The sequence below is a fragment of the Danio rerio genome, chromosome 9 (assembly GCF_049306965.1).
Source record: "Danio rerio strain Tuebingen ecotype United States chromosome 9, GRCz12tu, whole genome shotgun sequence".
NCBI classification, from domain to species: domain Eukaryota; kingdom Metazoa; phylum Chordata; class Actinopteri; order Cypriniformes; family Danionidae; genus Danio; species Danio rerio.
The window spans coordinates 1,905,119-1,926,672 of NC_133184.1; positions in this window are offsets into that span (position 1 = coordinate 1,905,119).

A 21,554-nucleotide genomic window follows, 5' to 3' on the forward strand; every position below is an offset into this window, starting at 1 on the left:
GCAAAATCCTGCTGTATACAGACACTTTTTATTCGACAAAACGGCTGACATTTGAAATATATATATTCTCACGCATCTAAAACTGTGCACAGTGATCTGTTCTGGCTCAAGATCCCAGATCACCAGTTAACTATGAATACAACAACATATTAAAGCAATATTATTGTAAAAGGTGATTAATAAACTATATTAACAAAAATAACAGCAAGCAGTTAAAAAACATTCTGTGTGTGATAATGAAAGGATGATGCCGAGCACACGGTTAGTGTTAGGCCAATTAATAGTCTGTTCAAAGACTTAAAGCGAAAGCGGCAACAACTGCTGCTGCTTACAAAGAATCTCGAGCCCTTGAAGGACTGTGGATGCTCGAGCATTGCACTAGTTTCGTTTCCGGGCACAGTTGCTTCGAGTGAGGAAACGGCACTGGAGCTTTCAAACACTCGCATTCATCAAATCATCTGTGTGCGCGACACTAAAGCCCTCGTCAGTGAGTGAGGAAAGCCTGTCTCACCGTGCACGTGATCCTCTTATTCAATATTCACCTGCTTTCTTTTGCTACCGTGAAAAGCTGTTTTTGTCAGTCGTGCTGCTTCTCGATTCTAAGATCACATTTGTACGCATATAAACAGTCATAAACTACCAGTGTAATCTAGAGACGACGGGCCAGCACTGGCAATTTAAAGATGAATTTCAGCCAGCCAAAGTGGCTATAGTGGGAGAGGCTGTCTAACCCGCCACAAATGTAATGTAATGTAATGTAATGTAATGTGTATTTATATAGCGCATTTATTGTGTATGGCCATACACCCAAAGCGCTTCACAATCATGAGGGGGGTCTCTCCACACCACCAACAGTGTGCAGCATCCACTTGGATGATGCGACGGCTGCCACAGGACAACGGCGCCAGTGCGCTCACCACACACCAGCTATTGGTGGAGTGGAGAGACAGTGATAGAGCCAACTCAGTGATAGAGCCAATTCAATCTACCCGCATTTGGCGGGTTGGTGTTAATGTAAAGCCCTGGTTACACCACTAAAATGTGTTTTGAAGTCCTCTATAATGTGTCTGTTTGAATAAGTTTGGGTTTTTTTTCCTCTTCTGTAAAGGGAATGTGAGATGAGACTCTGATTGGTTTAATGCACGTTATGCTCAATAAGCACAACCCTGTTAGACCATGAGCCAGGGCGCAGAGCGTATTTGTCCGTCCTTAAAATAGCAAAAGTGGATTCAAACACGGCCTTAATCCTTTTGCGGCATGTGCTTTAGACTTTGCGCCTAGATTGTAAAATAGTGCACAAACTCTAAGCCAACACAAGCCCAAGCTAACACACTGAGACACATTCCTCTATAATACAGACAATTCTTGAGCTTTACACCAAAGAAAACTCTCTGTCATTGCGCTCATGTCCCTTCCAGACAGGAAAAAAAGAGAAGGATGGAGGGAGAGAGAAAGAAGGAGAGGCAGTGGAGTGACCTTAATGTAAAACTCTACTTAATCACACTGCAGCCAGATCAATAGAGAGTCCTGGGTGGCCGTCCGTGGGGCTGTTAGCAAACGCAGCCTTGCAAGGAAGGAGAACTTCTTTGATAACCTCCAGGACTGAAAATACACAACATTTATTCTTATAGATGAAACGCCTCCAAACGCTCACCTTTCTGAAGGCATTTCATTGTACAGTTGGCTCATTTGGTCAGTATTTTAGAGCCAAATGGTGGTTTTCTGCATTTTTTGGTTGTACCAAAAACTATATAATACACAAGATGTGTTGCTTGTATAGTTTTGAATGGGGAAAATTGTAACGTCAGTATGGCGAATGAAGCTTTCTAGTACTGGAGCCAATCATTGAAAGGTATAGACCAAGGGTGGCCAAACTTTTTCGTATGAAGGGCCAAAAACTAAATAACATTGAGAGCTGTGGGCCATAGGTAAATATACCAAAGTATGGGTAATTTCCTAATTTATTTTCTAATATTTTAAAATAACTGACTTTAAATCATATTAACTAATTCAGTATAGCTTTAAAGGGCCATGAAACCCCCTTGTTTCAGCAGGGTGTTTTCACACCTCTACTTTGGAAAAAGTCTGAAAAGTGGGCGTGTCCAGCTCTGTTTAGGGGGGAGTTTCGGAGGTACTAAAGTGGGATGGTGTGGGAGTGTCTAATTGGGCGCGCTGAGTTTCAGAGTCAAAACACACACACACACACACACACACACAGGGGACAAAGTGACTGTGTTTACATGGACATCTGTAGTCGAATTATTTGCCAAATGATTAAATGGTGGACTTTAACTGCAGTTTGGCTCTTTCATTCAGGGAATTCATTCATGTTCCTCGCGACAAACGAGATATTTGATTCGAGGAACTGCTCTAAGCGTGTATTTTTCATGCAATGTTTGATACCGCACGGCGAATGAGAGAAAAAAAACCCTCCGCATTTCCCGGAAACTTAGATGCACACAGCAGGTAGCGTCAGAAAGCCGCGTGTGTTATTCCGGTCACAGAATGCTGTGAAAATCCTACATGAGGTTAAAGTTTGGTTGTGGTGCTAACATGTTTACACTCGGTGCAATAGTTAACTTAGTTCGATACGAACAAACTAAATAAACAAAGAGCACTGGTCACTCACTTACCAAATCTGTAGTGACAGGACAATCACCAGCAACTAGAGCCGCGTCTTTATTAAGAGAGGACTAAAGCGAATCCGGATCTCAGCGTTTGCAGATGAGAACAGCTCTCAGGTAAACAATAATCCTCCTTAGACACGTAAGTTATTGTTGTCGGGCGTCGCGTACACTGTTAATCCACACGTGACTCCAGCTGAGCTCTCACAGAGAGAAAATGAAAACAAAACTTCACTGCAGCAAACTATAAAAGCAACACTTCACGCTTGTTTTGCCAACACAACGTGGCGTCTCTGCTGTTTAAACACTGTGACAGTAATGAATATTAATGAAGTTGCACAATAGAGCGCGCTGATTGGTTTGAACCAAGCCTTACTCATGCATTAATGCAGCACACTGTAAGACGTAATAAGACACACTCTGGCACAGACGTCCAGTCTGCACGCTGGAATACACGCTATTATGTCATGACCGTGACGCAGCTTCAAAAGTTTGTTTCAAACCGGAAGTATAAATTTGCTTGAAATAACGCAAAAACAACCAATTTACACTCTTTAGTGAAATATAGGTGTCCTAATAGTGTTTTTAGCAGTGTGGGACACATATACGACTGTCAACAGCTCAACACATGTGTTTTGGTGTTTCGTGACCCTTTAAATGATAACTTATTGCAATAAAAACATTTATAACACAGTGGTGTACACTAGTCAAGCAGACTGCCTTTGACTTGATTTGCTCACCAAAGATAATCTTCTTAATTTACACTATTTAATTGAACCATTTAATTTCAATTAGCTTTTAACAATTAAACAAACAAGGGTTACATTAAATGTGAATTGACAATCTTAAAACCATCCGCACCATTCTCCCTCTCTTCTCCAGACTGTAGATAGCGGTACGTTTTCAGAATGAGCCTCAGATACAGCCTGTGCATTTGAGCGTCTGTATTTCAGATCCAAACGGTGGTTTCCTGCCTGTTTGTTTTTGTTTGTACATAAGGAGAGGGTTTGTTTTGGTGGCTGAATCCACTGTTTTAGCAGATGGAGGTCAGCTGAGATGCACATTCTTGGACACAGATTGTGAGATTGATTTGCAGTACAGTGTGTCAGCAGGGATTAATGAAGTGCTACAGCTTGGCACACAGATGCTGTCTTGAGATGCTCCTGCTTGTTTCAGGAACATTCACTCAAAACGGTATTGGTGCATCTCTAGATTCTGCCTTATTCAGAGATAGAAAGGCTGGATGGTCATGTAACACTGTGTTTGCTGAGACGCCTCCTGGAGTGCATCTGATATGCTCAATGATATATTCAACCTCCAAAACACATGCACACACCTGAGTCTGGAAAGCACTGTGATGGGATGACGCTGGTGGTGAATGTGTCAAGTACATCATTTTTACATTAGCTAATTACACTATTGTCTCTGGTCAGATAAAGTTATTATATAAAGCATATCAAGGATTTGTTACTTTACTAAAAGTGAGTAAAGTCATTGTAACTGTTATGTTTACAATTTTATTTTTATAATTACACACATACAGTAAGGTCCATATATATCGGGATATTGACACAATTCTGGCTCTATACACCAACACAATGGATTTGAAATGAAAGTAAAATGTGCTTTACCTGCAGACTGTAAGCTTTAATTTTAGGGTGTTTACATCCCAATCAGATAAACGGTGTAGGAATAACAACAGTTTGCATATGTGCCTCCCACTTGTTAAGGGTCCAAAAGTAATTGTACAATTCGGCTTTTAAGCTGTTCCATGGCCAGGTGTGTGTTATTTCCTCATTATTCGAATTACAGTGAGCAGATAAACGGTCCAGCATTCATTTCAAGTGTGTTATTTGCATTTGGAATCTGTTACTGTCAACTCTTAAGGTGAGATCCAAAAATCCAATCAGTAAAGCAAGCCATTATTAGGCTGAAAAAAAATGAAACAAACCCATTATAGAGATGGCAGAAACATCAGGTCTGGCCAGAACAACTGTTTGGAACATTCTTAACCTCTCAAACTCTGCAGACCCGGTACCGGGTCCGTGACGTCAACGACTTTCGCTTTAAGATTTAAAGCATCTGAAACAGAATCAGAGGTCTAGCATTGAACCAGAGCGCCTTAAGTGTTTTCATTTGAAAGTGTAGAATCTATATTTTATGCACAAATCTGCATCACTTTGGTTTTTATTCTACTATACAAAAGTTGTTTACACTTAAATAAAGTATTTTGGATACCCGAGCTGGGTATTGAACTATGGTTCATTTGCATATTTTTCATATAGTTCATATATGACACATGTACAAGTTATAGCTCAAATGAAAGCTCTTGCCGGTGCTCATACGGTTCTAGCATTCTTTTTACTGAATTATATTCACATATCAAACAGTTGTCGAATGAATCGCGGTGTTTCTATAGCGCAGAAAGGAAAACAATACATTTATGATCAATAAGCAGCCCCAGATAGCACAGACAGCTGTCATCTCTTACCTTATGCTGTGCGCTTCAGGGCCATTCTCCTCTGTTTTTAAGGTGATGTTCATAAGTAATCCTTTTATATGTCTGATGTGCTCCAAACACAGTGAATTATGTTTGATCAGTCAAAAGAATAGTGAAATATGAAAACAATGATCGCTCCCTGTGGCTTTACAGCACCTCTCATCAGTTGGAATACAATAACTTCTGCATAGATTACGGTGGAGACATTTTTCTTTTTTCCTATGATTACAGACATGTGCAGGAACCACCAACATTAATTACAGCACGCTAGAACACACACAACCTAAAGTGTACACTTTCAAATTTGAGTTCATAAAAAAAATACAAAAAGCGCCTCTTTTTTTAGGTGTTTATTATAACACAGACAACATATACAGATATTGTAAACACTTTCAATAGTGTTATATGAAAATTCAAAGGGTTTTCTTTAAAGTGATACAAAATTTTTGCATTTACACCTCTGCATGTGAATTTGAGAAGCTTTAAAATTAGGGTAGGCAAAATCCAGACTGCAATCCCAAAATAGCACTGGGGTTTAAGAGGTTAAAGAGAAAGTGAGCTCACCAACACCAAAAGTTGTTATTTTTTAATAAGCATAGTTTCTTATTAGGCTATTCATATGCCTTTATTTGTAAATACAGCTGATGTAAAAGCATTTTAAATGTTTAAGATTTATTCAAGCTACTGCAAAAAAAGACTGTTTTCATTGTAACCGAATGTGTGTGTTTATTTAACCATTAATGTTATACTAATTTAGGTGATTGATTGCTGGCATAACTATGTAGAGGATGTAAAGTTACCGTTATTAGCTAGGCAGTCAAAACTTTGCATTGCAGTTAATGTACTTTTTAAAGATACTTTCACTTAGCCAGATTGCTTGAGTTTCCACTTAAGAAAACAACTTGTTGAGTTTGATGCAACGAACATTGTCGATCTCCACTCTGGAAATGCAACCAATTTGGTTCACTCCTCAAGCTTACAATCAGTGTGAGCGCGAGTCTGTGTGACGAGCTACGTGTGTGTGCTCAGCCGAGAAATGTGAAGGCTTTTATACTTAACGTGCTCCCGGTATACACAAGCAATTCTCATGTGAGATTGCCAACTGTGCAGACGGATATCAAATATCGCAAATTAGAAAAGGTTGGTCAGTTAAATCATGCTACTGTAAATAATGTTTATTCAGCAATGATACTCCAGTACCGATAGCATTATCAATACTTCTGTCTTCTATCATCGATACTGATAAAGAACCGAGTTTCGGTACCCATCCCTAGGTATCAGGTTGCTTTAATCTTATATGTCATCAGTGCAGTTCCTCCTGGAAGTGCATTAGACACGGTGTAAGAGGGAATAAGAAAGAAAGACGGAACAAATGAGTGAATGATAGAGACAGAGAACGGCTGCAGTTGCAGCAAACAAAGCCGCTCAGTTTGAGGCAGTAGCGAAATGCTGAAAGAAATCCATTGTGTTAGCTCTGTTTCAGCCCTGACAGAAATTAAATTGTGTCCAGAGACTTTTTATATCGCAGCACAAGGTCTGAGACAATATTGCCAGTGGCTCAGAGTCGCTGTCTTCGCACAGATCTCTCTGTGTTTGCAGAAAAACAGATCGCACCGCCTCAATCCTGCAAAAAAAAGGATCTCTAATTCATCTGAAATCTGGAAACGCTTATATCTTGATTTCATTTTCCAGCAACGGTTATGATCAGGGATTGTGTGTATATAAATATATTAACATACGCTCAATCTAGTTGTTTGTTGGTTGAACTTTGAAGGTTTCCAATAATTAGTATTTAATCTATATCATGTTTGCTTTATGGCTTTGTGAGATCAGCCTTTCTCTTTCATAGTCGCTTGTGTTTCATGAGGTTAAAAATCAACGACATTATAATGTGCTGCTCCACTCAGGAAATTATACACTGGTGTGTTTTTATGTATTTAAAACTTCTCTAATCTGAAAACGCCAGGCCGTACTAATTATAATCACTTTTTTTTAATGCTGTGAGCATAATAACAGGGCTGTGCACATGCGCTGCACATGTACAGGTAGATGTGAGGTCTGATTCTCTTCTGCATTGAATGAATTGGAGCAGCTGTGCTGGAAAACTCACACAGCAGTGTAAACACACAGACACACACTGATGTAATCAGCACTGACAGCGGAGGCTCACAGATCACAGGCTGAAGCGAGAGAATGAGTGATGATAGTGGGAATGGAGTTTATAGCTTTATATTAAAATAGCACAGAGACATGGCAGAACAGACAGAGAGAGCACAGAATAAGACTGATTATACTGAGAGAGATAGAGCCAGTGTGTGGTATGCGAGCTGCAGGAGAGAGGTGTGTAGGCTCTGTTGTGTGTTGTGTTGCGCTATTGAGCGGTGTTGCTCTCTGCTGATGTTTTGTGATGGTGTATTGTGTCTCTAACAATTCTTGCTATTAACAAACCATTAACTATTGTTGTGTCTGAAATCACATACTTCCACACTATATAGTATGCAAACCAAGTAACATGCCCGAATCCATAGTATTCGAAAAACAACACGCAAGAAGTACCAGGATGACCTACTAATTCCGGTGAGATTTTGACGTGATGCATGTCATGATGCACCACAAGAGATTTCATGAATGGTAGTGGAGGGTGCAACTGACGTGGGTAGGTCACGTGGTCATGACAAAATGGTGGATGTAGATTGTCCTAATTCCATTCAAACTGCTCGCATTCATACTATGAAAAAGACACTTTTAAATAAACAATTTAAATTCAAATGTAGTACCTTTTGAGGCCCTGTTTACACTAATAGGTTTTAGTTTTAAAATGCGTAAGTTTGGCTCGGTTACGCCTTTCTTCCACACTACCTCAGAGTTTTCGAGCCCTGAAAACGGAGCGTTTTGGAAACACTGAAGAGTCTGTTTTGGTTTTAAGGCCGTACTTACACTAGGTACAGTTACCTCGAACCGGGCCAAAGCCCGCTTGTCCCCCCTCCCGTCTCCCCCGACGGCCAGCGCTCACACCACAAACGGGCTTCGGCACGCTTACGTCATCGCTGCTGCGCTGTTCAGTAAGAAGCGCGCTCTCACTCAGCAGCACAGTGGAGATTTCTCTAGTTATATCATTTCAGTCGTTTGATATGCCGTCAAATATTTCACCAAACAGTCCTTAGGGATGCGGTGACACGCAGTCAGATATTTCGCCGAACAGATCCGCCACTTTTGGTGCTCATAAACAATCATAAAGCTCTCGTGCTGCAGGGATGAGGAGGTCTGCTGAAGGCGTGCAGCTGTGGTGCAGTGAGGGGTTTACGTCTTTAATAAACTACGGCAGTTTGCATTCAATAAACAGTAAGAATGATTAATAAATCCATATGAAACAGTCCCTTAAAAGTCACGTCTCGCTTTCAGTTTCGGGCCTTGGCGCGTTTTGCACTCACACACAAGCATACCGTGCCAAAGCCCAAGTGAACCGCGCTCAGGCACACCTCTTCCAACTAAGACAGGGCCGGCCAAGTGAACCGTGCTGGAGCCTGATTCAGCGCACTCACACTTCTCAAACGATCCGGGAAACGGGCCTGGGCACGGTACGGATGGCATAGTGTGAGTAGGCCCTAAAACCCTGCTTCTCCGTGTCAGTGTGGATGGGGGAAAACGGAGACATCTGAAAACCGAAACGTGGCTGCAGACACATATTGAGGCTTTTCCCTCAATATTAAGTCCACAAATTTCAATCTTGCATCCTTTCCTTTAATTCAGACGCCACAAGTTTCATGTGGAAAACAAATTTCCCGAGGACACGTCAGGTAAAAACAGTGTACTTTATAATGTCATTCGCATCACCCTGGCTCTGTTGTTTCACTATATCTTAACAATAAAATAAAAACATGATGTAAGGAACTGCCTATAGATTAATAATATATTCAAAAGACAGAAGAGTCATTAGATAGAGACAAGATGAATAAAATATCATGTTTAACAACTTAAGTGAGATGAGATCCAGTGGTAGATCCTTGATGAACTGTCCGACCTGCGCTTCTCTCCCCTGGGGAGGTGTGCTCAAAGCACCCGCTGACTGCCTGGAGCTCAGGTGTGTGCATACGCTGCAGCAAGTGTGTGTGTGTGGTTAGGTGATGTGTGTTTTCCGCTGTGTAGTGTGGACTGAAATCTTTTCAGAAACTCTGGGTGAAACGCCAGTGTGGACGCGGTTCAATTTCATTCTAAAATGCCATTTTGAAACTAAAACATAGTGTAAACGGGGCCTGGGTAGTTGGCGATTTCGGACCCAGCCTTATGACTTAATAATATAGCTATAGCTCAATAAACACCTATTATGATGCTTATTAACACTTCTTAAGGTATTGGTTGCGTTTAGGTATTGGGTTAGGATTAGGATTGGGGATGTCGATTAAGATCATGCAGAATTTGTGCTTTATAATTACTAATAAACAATCAATTTCTTAATAATAGGCGGGTAATGTTACCAAATATACTTCTCAAAATGGTTAACAGATTAAGCCAGAAATACTTGGAATAATATCTTGATTATTGAAATATTGGCCAAAGACGCTTAGATTTTTTTATCAATAAAAAGTCCCATGAAATTAAAATAGTTCCTTAGTTGTTAGTTTCAGTCTTTTAGTTTTAAGGATATCTAGTATGCTCCAAAACAGTGATAAAATTTGCATTTATAAAGTAGTTGGACAGGTGTACCTAATAAAGTGCCCAGTTATTGTAACTGCAGGTTTGCTATGTTTATATATAATAACTTTAACTGTTAAAAGCTATCATTTGCTAGTTAATTAGTTAAAGTTACTAAATAGTAACTTAAGTTACTATTTATTACTTAATAGTAATAACTTAATAACTTAAAAGTACTTATCTACTTAAGTTACTATTAATTAATACTATTATAATAAGTTATGGTAGCTAATAACTTTGATAAAATTTAGATTTTGATTGTAATGAAATAATGTGCACCATTTGTAAAGCTGCTTTAAACAATAATTATTGTGAAAGTGCCATACAAATAAACCTGAATTGAAAAAGTCCATATTCTTGGTATTTTGTTAAGGAATTTTGCCTATAAATGACAATCGCAACAACACAACATTGTTATCCTCCGGGACCTGCACGCTACATTCAAACTAAACAGCATCCAACACCATCGAGTGTTTCAGCATCAGCTCCTGTGGCTGTGGTAATGTGTTAAATGGGCTGAATGGTGTAATTGTGTGTGTAGGTCCAGGGGCGTCTCTAACAGCGCTCTCTAGCTCTTTCTGGACACACCTCATTGCATTACTGGTTCCCAGTCAGCACAATTTGCCTCATATTCCTCTTATGAAATGTTTAGGTCCTCGTGTATCCCACACACTTAACCCTGAATCTGTTTAAGACTGTATTTATGCTTTGTTACCATCTAGCATTAACAGCAGTTTGCTTTGCTGAGACCCACCATGTTGGCGAGTAGCACTAGCAAGGTGGAACCATGTCAGTGTGACACACAGGGGACCAAACAGATGGTGAAACACACACAAACACACACTCTCTACTGGACACCGGAGCCCTCACACAGGCAGACATATTGTTCTTCAGTGCATACGAGAAAGGGACAGTACGAAAGCGAACAGAACGTGTCAGTCGTATAAGCGCAGCGCCCCTCCCCCACACTCGGAAAACAATACAGATTGTTCTAGATGTTGATTAATGGCCGAGATATAAAATGTAAATGTTTGCACTATTGTGCGCGTCCTCTGCCGCTGTGTGGAAATGCGGGTCAGACACCTTAAAGGCAGAGCAGCAGGGACAAAGATCAGCCAGGGGACAGCGAATGTATTCAGATTATACCGCCGCTCAGGACGCATCCCGAAAATCTCCCTGTTTGATTTCAGCTCATTTATCATTATTCTCTTTGGCAAGCACAATGTCATCCGCTCCCAGAAGAATTATAGGATTGCACTGCAGAAGACAAACAATTTACTGGCACTTTGCCTCACTGAACAACACCGTCTGCCTGCCAGCTCCCATCCATTTCACTGTTCGCACCGTACGTCACCACACACACTGTTTGAACAGGCACACTGTACACACCACGCACTCTGAAACCAACACACATCCGTGGATGCGACATGAATCGGACTCAAACATTTGTAACAAACAGAATATGTAATCACGAATCCTGCAAACAAAGGTCAAGCCGTTCACTTCATCTGAGAAGATGAACACTCGTGTGGGCTTCTCAAGTGTGATTGTTATGTGATGCAAACATACTTTCTATTATAGAGTGCATTACAGTACTTTCACATGGGGAGGGTGTGACAGCAGCCAATCAGGGGTGAGTTTCCGAAAACCATCGTTAGCCAACTAAGAGACTGAGAAAGGCTTGAATTAACTCCACAACAAATACAACAAATAATCATTGGGGAAGTTCTTACTGTAGTATTTCTCACAAACGTCACGTGAGATCTGCTTTCTTCATGTCTGTCACTGTGCTGTTTATCCAACGCAATCTCATGGCAATTCGTAACTTTTTGATTTAGTGGCTAATTCGTATGAATTTGTACGATCTAATACATACAATTTAGTCGTACAAACGAAAAAATCATACAAACGATTTGCTCATCCCCCAATGATGGTTGGGGTTAGGGGTGGGGTTAGGTGCCACGCTTCCTTTTTAAAATCGTACATTTTCGTACAACTGAACTTGTATGAATTCGTACAAATTAGCTACTAAACTTGCAAAACATAAAATACTTACGTTTTCTCGTGAGATCAGGCTGGTTTATCTAACACAGCTAGAGACTGAGGCACACTCTGACAGGCACGTGGGAATGGTGGGCGAGGAGAACCTGCATTAAAGGCCACAAAAGCAGCTACAGTGTGTTTAGAGCAGAAAATACCAATATTCTGAGAAGTCTAATAAATAATCTGATGGGTGTTTAAAGCTGAAACTTTACAGACACATTCTGGAGACACAAAAGACTTCTCTTAAATCTTGAAAAATGGTTAAAATAGGTGCCCTTTAAAGATTTATTGTTGTTAAAAATATATTTCCCTTTGGCGAATATTAAAGTTTTTTACTTCAGGAACCCTACTGTTGTGCTGCATTGCAGCTTAATGTACTGAAACAGCTACAAGTGAACCTTTCATTGATAGGTTGATTTAACTGAAGAAATAAAAATGTACACAGCATGTCTTTTGGGTCCACTGAAAAAACGCCACCGCTATTTCTGAACGGTAATGCTATAGTCGTCATAAAGTGCACTTCACCTTTTGGCTATGAGAAAGATGGAGTTTTTTAAAGCTTATAACAAGCGTGCAGATGGGAAAGTGCTTCAGGAAAAGGAAGAAACGTGAACGGTTGGCGTTTTCTGCTGCAAAAAAAACCCCTCCCTGTTGGTTTCTGCCGCAAATGAGCTGTGAGGAGCTGCCGCGGGCCTCAGAACGAGCGGAGCGATGGGAAGAAGGGATGAAGTGGAGGAGAGAAGCCCTGCTCCCGCCCCCCTCGAGTGTCCCACACTCGCTCTGTCCCCCTCAGCCACTGCATTCTCCAGACATTTACATTATTCAAAGATAAATGCATTGTCAATTCTGTGTCTCCACACACTAGATATGTGCGCCGCTCCACTCCCAGTACTGCCAAGGGTCTCTCACCCCTGCTGCCCACAAGACATGCTACAAATGAAATCAAATGGATACTGCTAGAGTGTAGAATAATTTAACCTCACAAAGAGAGAGAGAGTGTGTGTGTGTGTGTGTGTGTGTGCATGTGTGCGTGTGTGTGTGTTGGGTTGCACTATGATTAAAATACAACGTACCAAAAGCTCTGTGAATTTATCACCACAATGTCACTTAGAGTTTTTGCCCCAGATCCTGTAAGAAATGGGCAGTGATTTCAGACTTGCGGTTCGATATATCTCCATGTCATTTCTTGTCATGCGTAAGCGAGGTTGTCCCTGCGAGAGAACGTGATATTGATTAAGTGCATTACTATGTTCTGGCCACTAACAGATAATAACCTGTTCAGTTTCGCCCTCCTTGTGCATACATTATGCATCAGCGGATCCGTATGGTGACGTATGCTTGCTCAAACACAATGATCACTCTCTTTTCCATGAAGACAAATACCCTGTTTTTCGGTATTATGACATATCCCCCTAAAGCTCCATTATCATCAAGTGTGTTTGTGTGTGTGTAAGAGAGAGAGAGAAAGAGAGGGGGGCAAATGTAGCCATGCAATGTCCAGCGAGAATCAGATTTCCTAATGAAGGCAATCTCGGAGCACTCCTGAGAACTCCAGCAAACGACATGGGCTTTCATCAGCCATTTTGTGTGATCATAACATGGACTATAATGGACCAAATCTGCCCAGCACTAATTACCCATCCGGCTCAACCCAGAGGATTCCTGCACGAGCACGATTTCAATGGAAAAAGTCCCAAGAGATACAGAGAGGGCTTAATGTAAATTAGTGTAACGTATACTTCCGGAAATGCTATACGTGTTTACATAATATAAACAACACTGATTCTCAAAGGCTAACACACACTGGAGAAAAAATAACAACTAAAAATCTGAATTAACTGGTTTTATTCAGGTAAATAATATAATAATTTATACCAATAATACAAATTCCATGCATTAAAGAGATGTTTAAATGAACACTTTTAAAGATAAACGTTTGTTATTGTTTTCAGTTGTTTTACATAATGTCCTGTTGATGTAAATTAGTGTATTGTATACTTTCCAGAAATGCTACATGTGTTTACGCAATATAAACAACACTGATTCTCAAACTCTGACACACACTGAAGAAAAAAACTGTAAAATTTCAAAATAAAAACTTTTAAAAATCTAAATTAACTGGTTTTATTCAAGAAATAATAATAATAATAATAAAATTATTTCTACCAACAATATAAATGTTATGCATTAAAGATATGTTTAAATTAACAATTTTAAAGATAAAGGTTTGTTATTGTTATCAGTGGTTCTACGTCCTATCGATGAAAATTAGTGTAATGTATACTTTCCGGAAATGCTATAACTGTTTACACAATATAAACAACACTGAATCTCTAACCCCAACAAACACTTGAGAAAAAATACTTTAAAACAAAACAACTAAAAAATCTAAATTATCTGGTTTTATTCAAGCAATAATAATAATAATAATAATAATAATAATTTCTACCAACAAAACACATTTTATACATTAAAGAAATGTTTAAATGAACACTTTTAAATATAAAGGTTTGTTATTGTTATCAGTGGTTTTATGTCCTATCGATGAAAATTAATGTACTGTATACTTTCCGGAAATGCTATACGTGTTTACACAATATAAACAACCGCAATTCTCAAAGCCTAACACACACTGGAGGAAAAATACTATAAAACAAAACAACTAAAAAATCTAAATTTACTGGTTTCATTCAAGTAAAATAATATAATAATTTTGTTAACACTTTAGAATAACTATCCGTTATAACTAGCTAATAGATCATTAATAAACTGTTAGTTAATGAGTTATAAATGACTTGTTAAATAAAAGTTAATAATTTGTTAATTATTTATAACTGTGCCTTGTAAAACTTAAAAACTGTTAGTTAAGTTATAAATGATTTGTTAACTGTATTTTAATGATTTATAACTACACCTAATAAATTAGTAATAGATCAAGAACCAGCTGTTAGTAAATTACTTACTAAAGTCTTGTTAAGTATCAGTTAATAGTTTATATATGTTATTGGGGTGTTATTCTAAAGATGCGATATTCTTAATTTATTAACTCTTAGTAAATGATGAATAGTTGCAACTTTAGAATAACATCCCAACAACATACACAAGCTGATATCTAACACTTAACTAATATATTAACTTACACGTTACAGATCAGTTGTCATTTATAATTTTTTTACTAACAGCTTGTAAGTTATCTATTAGCCATCTATAAGGTGCAGTTATAAATAATTAACAAACTATTATCTTTTAGTTAACAAGTCATTTATAACTCATTATTCGGGCCAGATGGAATCTGCGGACATTTTTTGCTATTTCTGCAGAGAATTTTGGTAAAAATCTGCGGATTTCTGCGGAATTATTTTGGGAGTATCCAGCAGAGTATCATAACTTACACTTTAATATATTAAATAAAAAGTAATAAATTACTGAATAAAAACTGAATAAATTCCGATTTACACATTTACTCAAGTATATAAACAGAATTTATAATGGGCTAAAAATCTGCAGAAATCTGCGGAAAATCTGTGGAATTTTGCACGCGCAGATTCCGTGTGGGCCTACTCATTATCTAGCACTTTATCAATGGACTATGAACTAGTTATAATGGGTAGTTATTCTAAAGTGTTACCATAATTTCTACCAACAAAACAAAGTTTATGCATTAAAGAGATGTTTAAATGAACACTTTTAAAGATAAAGGTTCGTTATTGTTATCAGTGGTTCTATAGTGATACAGTGGTGTCCTAGAAGGGCGCAAGATGTGTTTGTGGTTCTATGTAATGTCCTATCATTGTAAATTAGTGTAACGTATACTTTCCAGAAATGCTATACGTGTTTACACCATAGAATATATTTTCCGAGCACAATCAAGTTAATAATTAGCACTTGTTGTGTGTATTACCTCTTCTTGTTGAATCACTGAATGCTTCCTCAACTGTAGGTCACTTTTGACAAAAGCGTCTTCTAAATGTTAAAGTCTGAAAGCCTAACACACACTGGAGAAATAAAAAACTGTACGAAAATAACTGACTTTATTCAAGTGAAATAATATTATAATTTTTACCAACAATACAAATTTTATGCATTAAAGAGATGAACACTTTTAAAGATGAAGGTTCGTTATTGTTATCAGTGGTTCTGTGTGTCCTAGAAGTGCGCAAGATGTGTTTGGTGCGATTTGTTACTATTTTCAGATCAGCGCAGCCCTAATTTTCATGTTTTGTCATGTCATGCAAATCCATTTGCACCACTTTGTGCACTCATGGGTGTGACAGTCCATAGAAGTATTGTGTGTTTAAGTGCTTTGTTGACGCATTGCTATTTGCAGTGGCTGCGTCATTGACCAACTAAAAGCTGCTCTAAAGTTCAGCGCAGAGCCTGTTAGTGATGCACCTATGCAAGTCCAAACGCTTACACATTGCTTAATACAAACAGGATGTGCAGCAAAAAATTGAAGGAAATCTTTGCGCTTAACCAACTAAATTAAATATGTTGGCTAATGAATGTCTTCAGTGGCGTGAGTTTCCACCATTTCCTTACTCCACAAAAGTAAAGGAGTAAAGAGTCTGAATGGAGGAGGCTCGTTCTTTATCCTCACTCTGCAGATGCTCTGTTTAACTGTTTTCTCGCTAGTGAAGCGTTCAGTTTTTACATTTACAAAGTCCGCCATGTAAATAGCAAATGCGCCATGACATGATGCAACTGACTCCTAAAGGGAATGTGAGATGAGACTCTGATTGGTTTAATGCTCGTCATGCTCAAAACACACCCTGAACTCATTAAGAGAATAAGCACAACCATGTTAGACCATGCATCGTTGTGCAGAACATATTTTTTGTCCTTTAAAATAGCAAAAGTGAATTCAGACCTTAATGCTTTAGCACCATGCACTTTAGACTTTGAGCTTAGATCATCAAAATAGAGCCCAATGAGTGAATTCCTGGCCTGAATCCTTATCTGAACACAGCTGAGCCAACTAGTCAAGGTGTTCAAGACAAGTTGAGACTATTAAGCAGGTGTGAGGTGAAGGTGGTTGGAGGAAAATATGCAGAGCCGCAGCCCTCCAGGAACTGAGTTTGAGACCACTGGTCTAAATAAACTGGCTTTATTTAATAAGAAAGCAGCTGTTAATTACACACACTGTTTGAAATCTTGAATATTAACTACATTCACATGTTTGGGACCAAGTTTGGTGAGTAAATAGCATTATTATTAGCATTTTGGCTATACGTTAAAACTATTTCCAAACTGTCCATTATAAACAGATCAATAGTAGCTTCTGAGCTAACAATTATGTTGGAAAATTCAGCTATTTTCAATCATTTTTCTGTGGCTTAGTCTCTATTTAAGAGGTCACCACAGCGGAATGAACCGCTAACTATTTTCGCTTATGTTTGATGCATTGGATGCCCTTTCAGCGTACCAAATATCGTGGGGAAACAAGCATGAAGGTCCATTCCCAAACATAACCCTCAATGCACAGAATCGTTCTCAGAAAATGCAACTGAGATTCACCTAAGTTAGCCATCAATTCACAAATAAAAACATTAATACAGTGTGTCATTATTACTGATCAGCTTTGCGTTCCAGCTCAGTTACCTGATACCTCTGTTTGCTCTCGCTTTTCAAATACACGTGTAACATAATCTAAAATATCAACCCATTTTCAAAACAGACTCATGAAGTGGATCCACAGCTGACAGATTTGCCAATTGCAGAAATGATCTCGGGTTTCGTCTTCATTGAGAATCCCGCGACTGGAGGGCTTATTATGGGTTATTGCAGCACGTCTCAATCTACAAACATGAAACCCGATCAGCTCTCGGGCTCAGAAATGCTTGCTGAAAGTAGCTGATGTCATGCAGTGGAGTGGAGAGAGCAGGATGTGGATTTTCTGGCGTTATTACCTGTGGAAGTGAGTATGATAAAGATCTTTTCCGCGCTCAGGTAAGCGCTCAGAAAATGGATCTCACACACGTGTCTTGATAAGATGTTTAATTACCCATTTTTAAGCTTCCCTTTTTAAAGAGAAAGACCGTGACGTTTAAAACCCAAAGCCATGAACGAAGCTGTCCGCCGGCCATTTTTCATATTTAATAGCGGGAGGCCATTTTGCAGAAATAACGTGTCTGGGATTACAAATGAAACGTGGAGAGATTCATTCTTTATCACGCAGACAGATTAAATTCCAAACCCTGTTACTGTAATAGGTGCACTTGTAACTCCGCATAAATTAGAGCATTAATTCAATCGGCCTCTGTTTTAAACAAAATAACGCGCAGCTCAGAATCCAGAGGTGTAATTTATAGCGAAGCCAGGTTCATTTTCCAGAACAATCCATTTCCCTCCGCGTCTCAGGGCTAATATGATGATGTTCTGTGGAATTCGGAGTGTCTGAATCTCTCATCGCACAGCCAAATAAAAGATAAATGAAGATGTGCTTTATTCCGTCATAATTTCCCACTGAGAATGCCATAAAGGATGACATCCATATGGATTGAGGGTGGGGGTGGGCCGTGGTGTTTTTATGTGGAGTGGTATAGTGCTTCTGTAATTTATGGCATCTTTCCTGTGTGATCAGTTTGTCTGTCAGGTTGCTGGAGGAGAAGGGAAGGACCAGCGTTCAGACAGAGAGAGAGAAAGACTGCGTCACACTGGCTAGGTTAAATATCCTAATGATAAAAATAAATCAAAATCATCTGCTGTTGGTCAGTCGAATATTCAGTATGCTGAGAATATGATGCAAAATATACCATATACAAGTACTATATACGGTTGAAGTCAGAATTATTAGCCCCCCTGAATTATTAGCGCCCCTGTTTATTTTTTTCACCAATTTCTGTTTAATGGAGGGAAGATTGTTTCAGCACATTTGTAAGCATAATAGTTTTAAAAACCTATTTCTAATAACTGATTTATTTTATCTTTGCCATGATGACAGTAAATAATATTTTACTAGATATTTTTCAAGACACTTCTATACAGCTTAAAGTGACATTTAAAGGCTTAACTGGGTTAATAAGGATAAATAGGCAGGTTAGGGTAATTAGGCAAGTTATTCTATAACGATGGTTTGTTTAGTAGACTATCGGAAAAAAAATCAGCTTAAAGGGGCTAATAATTTTGTCCCAAAAATTGTTTTTAAAAAATTCAAAACTGCTTTTATTCTAGCCGAAATTAAACAAATAAGACTTTTTCTAGAAGAAAAAAATATTATCAGACATACTGTGAAAATTTCCTTGCCCTGTCAAACATCATTTGGGAAATATTAAAGAAAGAAAAGAAATCACAAGGGGGCTAATAATTTTGACTTCAACTGTATATATATATATATATATATATATATATATATATATATATATATATATATATATATATATATATATATATATATATATATATATATATGTATACCCTTAACATTCTACACACAATCCCCAATAATGACAATTTGAAAAAAAAACATCAGTATTCAGCCTTTGCCTTGAAGCTCTAAATTGAGCTCAGGTTCATTCTGTTTCCACTGATCATTCTGGAGATGTTTCAGCAGCTTCATTGGAGTTCACCTGTGCTCAATTCAGCTGATTGACATGATTTGAAAAGGCTACACCTGTCTATATAAGGGCCCAGGGTTGACAGTGCATGTCAAAGCACAAACCAAGCATGAAGACAAAGGAATTGTCTGTAGATCTCAGAGACAGGATTGCCTGGAGGCACAAGGCTGGGGAAGCTTACAGAAACATTTCTGCTGCTCTGAAAGTTACAATGAGCACAGCAGCATCCATCATCCGCAAGTGGAAGATAATTGGAACCCCCAGGACTCTTCCTAGAGCTGGCCGACTATAAGCTGAGTGATCAAGGGAGAAGGGCCTTAGTCAGGGAGGTGATCAATAACCTGATGGTCGCTCTGTCTGAGCTCCAACGTTCTTCTGTGGAGAGAGGAGAACCTTCCAGAAGGACAACCATCTGTGCAGCAATCCACCAATCAGGCATCTGTATGGTAGAGTGGCCAGACTTAAGACACTCCCCGCCTGGAGTTTGCCAAAAGGCATCTGAAGGACTCTCAGAGCATCAGAAATTAAACTCTCTGCTCTGATGAGACTCAAATTGAACTCTTTGGAGTGAACGCCAGGCGTTACGTTTGGAGAACAGCAGGCAGTGCTCATTACCAGGCTAACAGCATCCCTAGAGTGAAGCATGGTGGTGTTGGCATCATGCTGTGGGGATGTGTTTCAGCAGCAGGAACTGGAAGACTAGTCAGGATAGAGGGAAAGATGAATGCAGCGATGTACAGAGACATCCTGAGTGAAGACCTGCACAAGAGTGCTCTTGACCTCAGACTGGGGCGACGCTTCATCTTCCAGCAGGACAATGACCCAAAGCACACCGCCAACATATCAATGGAGTGGCTTCACAACAACTCGGTGAATGTCCTTGAGTGGCTCAGCCAGAGCCCAGACCTAAATCCTATTGAACATCTCTGGAGAGATCTGAAATCGTTGCTTCCCACCAAACCTGATAGAGCTTGAGAGGTCCTGCAAAGAGGAATGAGCAAAATATCCCAAAGACAGGTGTGCAGAGCTTGTGGCATCATATTCAAAAAGACTTGAAGCTGTAATCGCTGCCAAAGTTGCATCAACAAAGTATTGAGCAAAGCCTGTGAATACTGATGTACATCTGATTTTACAGCTTTTTTTATTTTTAATAAATTTTCAACAATTACAAAAACTCTTTTTTTTCACTTTGTCATATGGGGGATTGTGTGCAGAATGTTGAGGAAATAAAGGAATTCAATCCATTTTGGAATAAGGCAATGAAAGTATGAATACTTTCCGGATGCACTGTATATATATATATATATATATATATATATATATATATATATATATATATATATATATATATATAGAATGTATATGCATATAAGTACATCTGTAATTAATGTCTGTAATTGCATTGGTAATTACACTGTTGACCTTGCCTTACACCAGCGGTTCCTAAACTGGGTTGTGGGACAAAAAAGTCCAAAAGTCTAATCAGTTTTATTAAGCTATTAGATTTACCTCATATTTTCCTCATTTATCATATTTTCCACAACCCACAGAAGATAAAAATACTAGTTTATAGTTGCATAAAAAATCAACAACATGCACATAAAAAGCCATTCGCCTTTTAATTATTTTTCATAGGATTGTATGTTAGATTAGATTTTATATGTTAGATTATCAACACTGATTGATTTCATAGCACCAGGTTAAACTTGACATACATTAAGGATAAATGCAGGCCACAACTGAACATCCTAAACATTTGGTACAAATGCATGAGCGAAGAAAAACGACATGCCTCAATGCCTTCCAGAATTTCCCTCCACAGCAAGTGACATCACTTGGGAGCAAGTCACATGCGTTTTCTACAGATTGTTCTGCCTTTTTAACACCCTGTAGCAGAGTTGACCAGAACACAGAGACACACTAAATGTGTTTTATTATTACTAAAATTACAAATAATACAGAAAATAGATGCTTCATGCTAATGTTTATTAACTTATTAGAGTAAACACTCAAATAGATCAAAATTTAATAATTTTTTTGTTAATTGAAGACAGTCAAAACATATTTACAAGATATAAAATGTCCCTAAATATCCATATGGAAATTATTCTAGAGATAACCTCATGTTACTGTTTCATTAAA